We start from the raw sequence: 12301 nt of genomic DNA on the forward strand, positions 1-12301 counted from the left end.
TAGGGTTTGAATTAAAGGCTTTGTGCTAACAGCTTTCTTAGAGCTAGTACTCTACTACTTGAGCCACACCTCCAGTCCAGCATTTTTCTGGTTAATTCGATGAGTCTTTTTGGACTTTTCAGGCCTTAAGCCCTGATTTAGGTTTCAGCCTCCTGAATAGCTAGGATTGTAGGCATGAGCCATTGACACCCAGTTTTCTCTTTTTTCCCTGTATTTGCTCAGGACCACACCGGATACAGGCTGACCTGGAGCTCATAATCATCTTCCTGCTTGCTTCCACTTCCGAATAAGATTTTCTTGGTACTAGGATAGGGTTTGAACTCAGGGTCTGGGCACTGTCTCCAGCTTTTTTTGCTCAAGACTAATGCCCTTACCACTTGAGCCACAGCTCAGGGTCTGCCTTTTTGGTGGTTAATTGGAGGGAAGAGTCTCAGGGTCTTTTTTGCCCATACTCTGGCATCAAAACCTCAGATCTCAGCCTCTTGAGTAGTTAGGATTACAAGCTCCCACTATCTCCTCCCATCCCTCCTACCTTTCCTCCCTTTTTGGTAGTGGCAGCAAGAGATGGTGGTGAGATTTCCTCTCAGCAGCTTTTTCTTATTTCCTTTTGTGTTACATTTTTTACTGGGGTTCTCCCTGTCTGTGGAGTGGGTTCCAGTCACTTGGAAGTGAGCCATCTTGCAATACCATCAGGAAGCTATATGCATTTTCTTTGACACTCTAGTGAGATGCTCAAGGAAAATAGATTAAACAAACATCCTCATCATTAGTATTCATTTTAGTGATATATAGTGGATGTTTTATTTAAAGAGCATGGTTCTAAACCAAAGTCTTAAGCATGGTGTTTTGTTGGTATCTAAATGACATCTTGGAATTAGGAAATGTGAGTGGACTTAAATCAGTTTTCCACATAATAAAGCTGCCTACTAAACTAAAATTGAATTATGTTTGATAGTAAGTTATGATCATCAGCATTCTGGACCAGGACACAGCAGGAACAGCTTTTCTGCTCCCTGATATCAGGGCCCCAGGTAAGGAACTTAAAAGGTCAGGAGCCACCTGTCAGCTAGGAGGTGGGGCAGCTAATGGTTTACATGGATGATGCAGCTGAGCTGCTTGCTGGACAGCTACACCTGGGGTGTCAATAGACCTCATCATGACGCGCCTCCATGTGGCCCAACTCGGGGGAGAGGAGGTCCTCACCAAAGGGTAGCTGGAGTTCAAGAGGAAGTGGCCCAGGGAGCAAGGTGGACGTGAATGACCTTTTTATGACCTCCCCTGCAAAGTGAGACGGCATCATGTCTCATCATGTCTCTCAAGATGGCCTCCATTCCTACCTGTACCCAAGGGAAGTATTTGCTATTACTATGGAAGGGTTGTCAAGGTGAACACAAGAAGAGCAAGTGGCATGGGGGAAATACTGCTCTATCCAAAAGACTGGCTAGTGAATTGGTGGCTCATGTCTGTAATCCTAGCTAACTCAGGAGGCAGGTTTGAGAATCACAGCTCAAAGGCCAGCCTGGGCAGGGAAGTTCATAAAATTCATATTGCCATTTAATCAGCAAAAAGCTGGAAGTGGAGGTGTAGCTCAAAAGACAGCACCAGCCTTGAGCAAAAAAGCTAAGGGATGATGCCCAGTCCCTGAGTTCAAGTCCACTACCTGATATCACCACACATACACAATGTGCCACCGTTGGTATGGCATTCTCTGGTGACATTGTAGAGATGTGTCACGTAGAGGGCATGTGGAGATATTTACTTAACAGAAGTGTTTTGGTCCTGCCTTCCACCCACAGTTCAGGGCCAGGACGACATAAAGACTGGAAGGGATTCTGGGACTTGGAAGTGTCACAGTCAACCATGTTGGGAGGAGGCTCAGGTGTTTTCCAGGGTCACATGGAAGGAAGATTCAGTCACATGTCAGTATTCCCTTGTGGAGGAGACTCTGGATCTGGTGTTAATAGAGAAGATAGCAGGAAGCAGGTATATACCTTGTTCACAGCACCCCCCCCCCCCTACACACACACACACTGCAGCCCTTTTATATGAAACAATGACCAGCAGGGTTCCTTTCCCCACTGGCAGCCATCTCAAACTGCATGTGGGAACCACAGGGTTATGATTCATCAGGGTCAGTGAACTATGATTTGGAACCAATATCAAGGCATTAAATATAACCTGCTGCTGAGATTACAAATCAGTGTCTGGTCAGAGATAGTATGCCTGTTAGTAAAGTGTCTTTAAGATACAAAAGAAAGCACATGCGCCTGAATAGACATTTGAATAGATTCATGTCTGTAATTCTAACAAGAGGCTAAGATCTGAGGATCTTAGTTCAAAGCCAGCCTGGGCTGAAAAGTCCATGAGAATCATCTCCAATTAACCATCAAAGAGCTGGAAGTGGAACTGTGAGTGGTAGAGCACCAACCTTGAGCAGAAAAAGCCAATTGAGAGCATGAGGGCCTGTGTTCAAGCTCCAGGACTTGAGGGAGGGAGGATGGATAAGTGCAACAGAAAGCTGGTTTTCTCATGCTACGTAGGAGGCTGAGATCTGAGGATTATGGTTTAAAGCTAGCCCAAGCAGGAAAGTCCAAAAGACTCTTACCTCCAAATACCCATTCAAAAAGAAGGCTGTGGCTCAAGTGCACCAAAAGTGGCTTTGTGTACAAAAGTTCAGGGACAGCATTGAGATCAAGCCCCAGGACCCCCCCCCCCCCCCACACACACACAGGATACAACAGAATAGAGTAGGAACTGATTTCCAAGCCCTTAAAAGCCAGAAGGTCACATCAGCCTCCTTAAAAATGAGTGTCATATCCAAGGAAGATATTTAAACTGAGGGATTACTCATTTGTTTTTTGATTCCAGAAGTATTTTTGATAGGGGGGAGTGGTGGTCCTGGGGATTGAAATTAAGACCTTACACTTGGTAGGCAAGTGTTCTACCACCTGATCACACACCTCCAGCCCTCAGTATTTACTGGCCACTTATTTTGTGCTTGGCAACATTACAGGCAATGAAAAAGTAAATGAGAATGACTGCTTTCCTGGAACTCACATTCTCACCAGGCAAACAAAACAAAATTGTTAGGTTGTGGGATATGTATGAAGCAAGTGAACAGCTCTGTGCTGGAATGACCAAACTGGGGAGGCTTTTCAGGGGGTATAATTTGTATGTGTGCCTGTACTAGGGCTTGAACTAAGAGCCTTGCATTCTTGCTTAGGGTTGTTGCTCAAGGCTACCACACCATTTGAGCCACACCCCTATCTCCATTTTTTTCTTCTTTTAATAGGTATTTGGGTGTGTGAACTCCGGGCCTTATGCTGGCTATGGTATCACTAAGCTATGCATGCAGCCCGTTTTTTGTTGGCTATTTTTAGGATAGGGTCTCCCTTTCTATCCTGGCCTGAGCTGTGTTAAAGCCTGCTTTTGGGCTTTCCATCTCTGCTGGGATCACAGGCATGCACCAATGTGTCCAGCTTCCTTTCCAGAGAGACAGTGTCTTGTGGATTTTCTTCCTGGAGTGGCCTATGACCATGATTCCACTCCCCCCACCCAAGTCTCAGCTTCTCATGTAGCTTGGGGTGACAGGTAATGATGCAGGAAAGATGGGAAAAGGGATTTGCAGTTGGCCAGCCTGGAATATTCTCTACCTGGCGCTGAACACTGACTCTTGCCCATTCTTCAAGTTCTGCCAAGGAATAGACAAAGGTTAGCACAATATTGAAAAGTGAAATGTCGAAATGGGCAAGCCACCTGTGTTTTCATGAGGACTCAATGACCCATGACCATGACTGGGGAATGCCAGTTCTTCAGGATACTAACTTGCAAGTAATGAATGACTTTATCAGAGCCCCACAGGGTATGGTATTTGACGACTCAGTTAAGCTCTGGTTTTCCAGCAGACTTCATGAAATCAAGATAGTTTGGACGCCTTGCTGGGTGTCATTGGCTCACACCTGTAATCCTAACTACACAGGAGGCTGAGATCCTCAGATCTCAGTTCAAAGTCAGCCTGGGTAAGAAAGTCGGTGAGGCTCTTATCCACCTGAAAACCAGAAGTGGCGCTGTGGTTCAAAGTGGTAGAGCACTAGCCTTGTGCAAAAAAGCTCAGGGACAGCCCTCAGTCCCTGAGTTCAAGCCCCATGACTGACAAAACTAAACGGGAATCCCCATTTGATATTTTATCCACCTAGTTCTAATGTTCTATGTGTGAATTCCAACCAAGCCAAGCATTGCTGTAAGTTTTTAAAGTCAGGGTCAGAGTGAGTTTAATAGAGAAAGTTGATGGGTTTTTTTTTTTTGAAGGATTAAAATAATCAGAGAGGATAGATTATTACATAATCAATAACAGTGGCCCCTTGATTAAAAATAAATCCAATTTAACTCAAAATTATCCTCTAGTTTGCTGTTTTCCACAATTAGATTATAACAATAAATAAGTGGGATCTCTTGAGCACAGGCAGATACCCTGGTCATGTTAGCCTTTGGGGAACAGACTTCCTGTCTGGATTTCCTGGGCATGAAAGATTAAGGGGGAAATTATTGCTAATCCAGTATTTGAATCTTAGTTCTGAGAGCCATTAAAGGTTGTCCTTAGATACCATGGTATAATGGGGAAGGTTAGACACTTGGAATCAGATACTGGATTTTGATACTGGTTTCTGTAACCAGCTGCATATGTTCTGGTCAGTTACTTCAGTTTTGTGAGTCTATCTAACATGATAAAAGACTGAAATAGAGATCATAGTAGCTGCTCAGATGAGGTTCTTAGGTTTTCAGATACTATTATATGAAAGTAGGTAATAATGCTTAGTAGAGTTTTTGACATGATGTGCAAGATAACTGCTATGGCAAGAGTTTAGCATATCACAGATTAGGACTTCAAACTGGCTATGGAATCAGGCTGCCCTTTCTTAGTCTTGTATGGAGAAGCACACTAAATCAGCTGTTGCGTGTATGCCATTACTGGGGCTTGAACTCAAGGTCTATCCAACTTGAGCTACCCAGCCTATTGATAGTTCATTGGTGATAAGCGTTTCATGAACTTTTCTCGGGCTGACTTTGAACCATGATCTTCCGATCTCTGCCTCTTGAGTGGCTAGGATTACAGGTGTAAGTCATCAACATTCAGTTTAGCTTTTGGATAATAAAGTGAAATTGGAATCCTCCTAAACTGTCTGTATTCTATGTTCTGGGAATGTAGACATGTGGTAAACCCAATAAGGTCTCTGCTCTGGAAATTTACATCCTAGTAAAGAAGACTGTGGTAAAAGCATACATAGTCTTTCATATTTGTAGGCAACACCACACATCTATGAACTCTGCAGGTTAATACATAGAAACGGGGCAGAGACATTGCTGTTATAAAGACTTTTCTAATGAGGAAATGAGAACAGAGGTGTGAATCCATGGAACAGGAGAACTATGCCAGGATTGGAGGGAGAGCATTTGGGGACCACTGAGGCAATGTCTCTGAGACCTACCAGAGCTGGATGCATTTAAGTGAGGAGGATCTGATGGGGGAAGGCGAGACAGGGCAAGGTCAAAGAGTAGGGAAGGACTGGGGGTTTTCTTTGGAGTGTGGGGGGGAGTTGGTCAGGAGGCTGGCTGGTGTAGTTTGTATTTGAAAAGGTCTCCTTGGCTGTTGCTGCCTGGAGAAGTGACTATAGGGTCAAGAATAGAAACAAAATCACAAATGGAGCCAGACAGTGGTGGCTCATGCCTATAATCCTAGGTACTCATGAGACTGAGATTTGAGGATCACAGTTCAAAGTCAGCCCAGGGAGGAAAGTCTGTGAGACTCTTATCTCCAATTAACTACCAAAAAGCCAGAAGTAGTAGAGCTGTGGCTCAAGTGATAGAGCACTAGCTTTGGAATCTAGACCTTAAAAAAAAAAAGATATGAATGTAAAAGGGTGACTATTTGGAGAGGAAAACAATGGAAATGGCAGGGGGCAGGTGTGGGGAGAACCAAGAGATGATAGAGGAGTGAATAGATCAAAGTGTAATGATATCCAGGTATGAAAATAATGAAACTCAAACCAGATAATCAGAAGTGGTGCTGTGGCTCAAAGTAGTGGAACACTAGCCTTAAGCAAAAAGCTCACAGACAGTGCCCAGACCCTGAGCTTTTTCAAGCTCCACAACTGACAAAAAAAAAAAAAAAAAATCCTGCAGTGACTGACAAACTACACAGGGAAACACAGGCCAGGTTTGGCTTAAAAAAAAAAAAAGTCAGGAATGACGAGCAGTCAGAAAAAAAAAAGTGAAAATAGCTGTGTGCTGGTGGCTCATGCACATAATCCCAGCTCCTCAGGAGGCTGAAATCTGAGGATAGAGGTTTGAAGCCAGCTGAGGCAGACAAGTCATGAAACTCTTTTTTTTTTTTTTTTTTTGCCAGTCCTGGGGCTTGAACTCAGGGTCTGGACACTGTCCCTGAGCTTCTGTTTGCTCAAGGCTAGCACTCTATCACTTAAGCCACAGCGCCACTGTGTATGTGGTACTGAGTAATCGAATCCAGGGCATCATGCATGCTAGGCAAGCACTCTACCACTAAGCCACATTCCCAGCCCCAAAGAAAGATTTTTTTTTTTGTCAGTTGTGGGGCTTGAACTCTGGGCCTGGGTGCTGTCCCTGAGCTTTCAGCTGGAGGCTGGCACTCTGCTACTTGATCTGCAGCGCCACTTCCCATGAGACTCTTATCTCATGGGACTACCAAGAAGCTGGAAGTGGAGCTGTGGTCCAAGTGGTAGAGTGCCAGCCTTGAGTGGAAAAGCTAAGGGTCAGTGATTAGGCCCTGATTTCAAGTCCCAGCACATACACACACACACACACACACACACACACACACACACACACACGACACATCTCCATGCAATTGTGACCAGGAGTATCTAGTGCTCTAGAGGAGCCTCATTGAGCCTCTGTTGGCAGAGGTTTTGGAGGCAGTTGAGGGAGCCAGCTGCAGGGCTGAAGGCTGCTCCTAAGGAGAGGAAACAGAGACCAAGTGCTGAGTCTGTCTGCAGTATCTGGATTTAGAAAAAGACAGGAGGAGTGGAAGGGGGAGGGGGAGGACCTTGAATAGGAATGGTGCAGGTTTCACTACCAGTGCTGGCGTCTTGACTGACCCCACCCTTCACAGGCACACTGCCAGGAGGTGTCACCTACCTGGAAGGTGAGAGAGAGAGAGAGAGAGAGAGAGAGAGAGAGAGAGAGAGAGAGAGAGAGAGAGAGAGAGAGGAGAGAGAGAGAGAGAGAGAGAGAGAGAGGAGAGAGAGAGAGAGAGAGAGAGAGAGATAGCTCTATCCATTCTGCAAGACAACAAGCAGAACTTGACCTCAGTCTTCAGAGCAGTTTGCCTGACTTAAGCCTTGAGAGCTAGACCCCCTACCCATCTGCTTCTCCCTGTAGCAGGAAGGGCTAAGGACAGAGCCTGAAGCTGACATGATGGGGCCACTGTTGCTGGGGAGGGGCAGGGGGAGCAGTGTCTCAGGGCAGGGATTGCAGAGTGTCAGGAGAGCTGGTAGCCTGTCAGTTGTTTTTGCCATTTTTGGCAATCATGGTTGTGAGTGTTCCTGCCAAGCCCTCCAGCCATGGAACACGAGCCAGGACTTACATTTCTCAGGCTTTAGGTGGACTCTGAGGTTTAAAAGCTTTTGAGAAATGTTTGTTTATGGGAGTTTATTTTACACACAGGTATTGGCAGTCTGTCTGGACAGAAAAGAAAAAGAAATATATATGGTTCCCAGAAGTCTAAGAACTTGCCTGCAATGTCAGTATAGACAGGAAATACCCTCACTCCAGGTCACTTAGGGCACCAGGATATTTCTGGCTTGGGAATGGAAGGAACATGATGCAGGAATGTTTATCCCCAAAGGCCTGGCTTTAATGTTCTGCCATTTGGCTACCATCCCTTAGCTCCACACTTTGGGACCAAATGAGGCCAAAGGGTTGAAAAGTTTAAACTTTCGAATTCTGCTCTCCACAGCCCTCACTCCCCTTTCTGTTTCCCAAGATCTTTGATCAAGACAACTGTCTGAGCTTTATAACAATCAAGGCCTCGTGGACCCTTACATGTGTATGTGTGGCTGTGAGGAGATCAATGGAAGCAGGTCACAAGGTTCAGTCAGGCCAAGTGGCCTCCTTTAGCCTTTCCTTCAAGGCCACTGGGAAATCTGGCTTTCTAGGAAGAGTCTGCCGGCTGGCAGGAGCTGGGAGCTTAGAGTCTTCCCCTCAGAACTTGAGGCACAATGAGTGAGGTGTGGGAAGACTTCTGTGGGAAGAGACTGAGCATTCCTGATCTGCCAGCAGTGAGAGCAAGAACAGGTGAGTAAGGGCACATAAAGTGAGAAGGAGGTGTCAGCCCCCCAGGGCCGCATGGCTCCCACCTAAGGGGGCCCTCAACCCCAGGCTATCTGAAATACTTGAAAACATTGTTATTAATTTTTAAAAATAACACACACACACATATAACATGGGTATACCGGGATTAATGAAAATTTCTAAAATGAATCAGGCTCTGATGGCTCACACCTGTAATCCTAGCTATTAGAAGTCAGCCCAGGAAGATAAAACTCAGTGAGATTTATTTCCAATTAACCAGCCAAAAGTCAAAAGTGTAGGTGTGTTTGGAGAACAGTATGGAGGTTCCTCAAAAAGCTCAGCATAGACATATCCTATGACCCAGCCATACCACTCCTAGGCATCTATCCTGAACAGCAGGTCCCAAGATATCAAAAAGACATTTGCACATCTATGTTTATCGCTGCACAATTCACAATAGCCCAAATATGGAAACAACCCAGATGCCCCACTACAGATGAATGGATCAAAAAAATATGGTACCTGTACACTATGGAATACAATATAGCGATTAGAGATGATAAAACATTTGTATTCTCAGGGAAATGGTCAGATCTTGAACAAATAATGTTGAGTGAGACAAGCCTAGAACATAGAGAACAAAGGTGCATGGTTTCCTTGATATATGACTGTTGGGGGCGGGGACAGTAGAGACCAGGTCTACAAAATAACAAACTTTTCAAATAGTATTTCCACATGTTTGGGTCAGTGACTACATTATGTATCTAAAACCAAACAACTACTAAACAAACATAAAAAGGTCTAGGATAGACCTATCAGAGGATCACAATAGCTCAACAGCTATGTACATATGATTATATAAGATGAGGATAAACAAAAAGAGTTCCAAGAGAAGGACACAGGAGGATTCTATTGTCATTATGTTTAATGTTCTAGGTGAATTTCTTTTGGTGTACCCTACATGGTTACTGTATATGAGTTTGGTACACTGGATATTGTATATATGCCTACCTGAACTAGGGAAGGGAAAGAAAAATGAGGAAGGGTATAACAAATATGACAAGAAATGTACTCACTACCTTATATGTAACTGTACTCCCTTTGCACATCACCTTGACAATAAAATTTAATTTAAAAAAGTGGAGGTGTGCCTCAAGTGGTAGAGCACCAGCCAATGAAAGCAAGCAAGCATCAGATCATTTTAAGTCCTGGTCTCAGGCCAAATAATATTTTTTTTAAAGCCAAGAGAAAGTGCAAGGCTCCAAGTTCAAGCCCAACCAGCGGCACACACACACACAAAAAGCATTACAAAATGAATACTAGAGTAGTACTGCTTAGGTATAAAAAAGAATACAACTTGTGAGTTGGAAGCCCTGAGTGAGTTCCTTGCCCTTTATTCTCAGTACCATGATCCTCAGATTTGAGCCTCCTTTAAGTAACTAGGATTAGAGGCATGAGTCACTGGTGCCATTATTATTGTTGTTGTTATTATTATTATTAATTTGCCAGTCCTAGAGCTTGAACTCAGGGCCTGAGCACTGTCCCTGAGCTTCCACAGTGCCACTTCTGGCTTCTTCTGTATATATGGTGCAGAGGAATTGAGCCCGGAGCTCCACATGTACGAGGCAAGCACTCTACCACTAAGCCACATTCCCAGCCTATCTTATTTGAAATATGATCTTGTTCAAATTTTTGCCTGTGGGAGACCTCCAACTGTGATTAACCCATCTCTTTCTCCAAGGTAGCTAGGATTACAGGAGTGAACTACTTTGCCTGGCTTCAGAAGACCACTTGCTAAAGGTTCTTTGCTCTTGAGAATCAAGAAGGTTGGGGACAAGGAAATGCTTCCTTTGAAGCTGGCTGGGTGACAAGATGTGAGAAGTGCACTACCAAATGTAGTTAAAGCAACTCAATTGGAAAAGAATAGTCTATATATAGACCTTTACCACTTCTGTGTCTCTTCCTTCAATCCCGATGTCCCAACTTTCCCTCTTGCATTGTTTCTCTTGTGTCTGATAAACAATTCTTATAGAGAAAGTGTACTGGCAATGAATTCTCTTCATCTGAGAATGCCTTCATTTTACCTTTTTACTGAGGGATATTTTCACTGAATATAGAATCCTAGTCTAACAGGTGTTTACTTTAGCACATTAGGAATGTATTTGTCCCTGTCCCTAGTAGATTGGGGGACAGGGGGCAGAAGTGGCAATTGAACTTAGGGTCTTGTGCCCTCTACCATTTGAGTCATATCTCCAGCACCCTTTTGCAGGGATTTGCTTTTATGTCCAGGCCAGCTTGGGCTACAGTCTTCCCCTTAGTGTTTCCCTGTGTCACTGGGGATGGTAGCCATGTGCCACTGAGTCCAGCCATTAGTTGAGATGGAGTTTCACAAACTTTTGTGCCTAGGTTGGCCTCAAATTCCAATTCCCTGTACTTTGCCTTACAAGTAGTTAGGTTACAGGCTTGAGTCACAGCACTTGACTCCAGCTGAGAAATCACATCTTTTGAACCATTCTTCCCCTTTTAGCAATAAATTTGCTTATCATGTCATCACCCACACCCCATTTGTTATTGGCTGCTGTTAGTCATAACAATTAAAGCCTACTGTGGGATCTGAAACTATCAAACATACTACAGAGCCAGGACTTCCATCTTATATATTCAGTAAAAATTCTTGTGTTTAGTTAAGCCAGCTTTGGGAAGGAAACAAGTAAACCATGCTCTCCTAAGCCTACAAATGCATTTTTTAAAACCATGCCTCCCCACAAGAACCAACATTCCCTTTTACTGTGCCTACTGTATAATATTTCTCTTGTCATGGAGTGGCATTTGAAAAATCCTTGGAGAAGAGAGTACACCTTCAGGGCTCTTTTCTAATTTATTTGTTTATTGCCAGTCCTGAGGCTTGAACTCGGGGCTTAAGCATTGTCCCCGAGCAAGCTTCTTTTGCAGAAAGCAAGTACTCTACCACTTCTGGCTTTTTCTGTGTGTGTGGCACTGAGGAATCAGGGCTTCATGCATGTTAGGCAAGCACTCTACCACTAAAAGCCACATTCCCAGCCCCTCTTTTCTAATTTCTATCCATAGAAATTACTAGCCAGGGGCCAGTGGCTCAAGCCTGTCATCCCAGCTACTCATGAGGCCAAGATCAAAGGATTACAATTTGAAGCCATCCTGGGAAGGAAGTCCATGAGACTATTATCACAATTCACCACCAAAAAGCCAGAAGTAAAACTGTGGCTCAAGTGGTAGAGTGCCAGCCTCGAATAAAAAAGGCTAACGGACAGCATTCAGGCTCTGAGTTCAAGCCCCAATACTGGCATACATACAAAAAAAAGTATTTTGCAGGGGAATAGTTGCCCTAGGTCTTATTCTCTGTCTTAAATTTATAATTCCTTTGGCAGACATAAAATAACAACCTAGTTTAGCTTTTCAGGGTGAGCCAAGACTTGCTTGTTAGGGCCTTCCCAAATGGGGCTGTGCACATGTAGAAAGACATGCCCAGGCCTGAGGGCCGTTGGTGAGAACAGCAGGGGATACTTATAAAACAAAAAGAGCAGAAGAACAGGTTGTGAGAGATCATGTGCCAATGAAGTAGAAGGTTTCAGCTCAGTCTTTATGTGGTTTTCCCAGGGATGTAGAACTAGCTTCTCCCCAGATTTCATGATTCCCAGGGCCTGGGTGGTTATAAGGGGACCGAGAGAAGATATGGTGCTGGCATAACCCTGGATCTGGCAGTACTAATTCCTTCTTTTTAATAAATATTTCCAAAGTGCCATGTGAAAAGATAGATAGCTGCTTCCCTCAGCATTTATTAAACAAGTGTAGGTCACTTCCCACATATCAAGTTCTGTGTGATGTGTGTGTGATGTGTGTGTGTGTGTGTGTGTGCTGGCACTGTTTCCTGAACTCAGGGCTTTGAGCTCTTGGTTTGGCTTTTTCACTCTTAGGCTGGCACTCTATCACTTGAAAGACA

This window comes from Perognathus longimembris, chromosome 3, assembly GCF_023159225.1.
Source record: "Perognathus longimembris pacificus isolate PPM17 chromosome 3, ASM2315922v1, whole genome shotgun sequence".
NCBI classification, from domain to species: domain Eukaryota; kingdom Metazoa; phylum Chordata; class Mammalia; order Rodentia; family Heteromyidae; genus Perognathus; species Perognathus longimembris.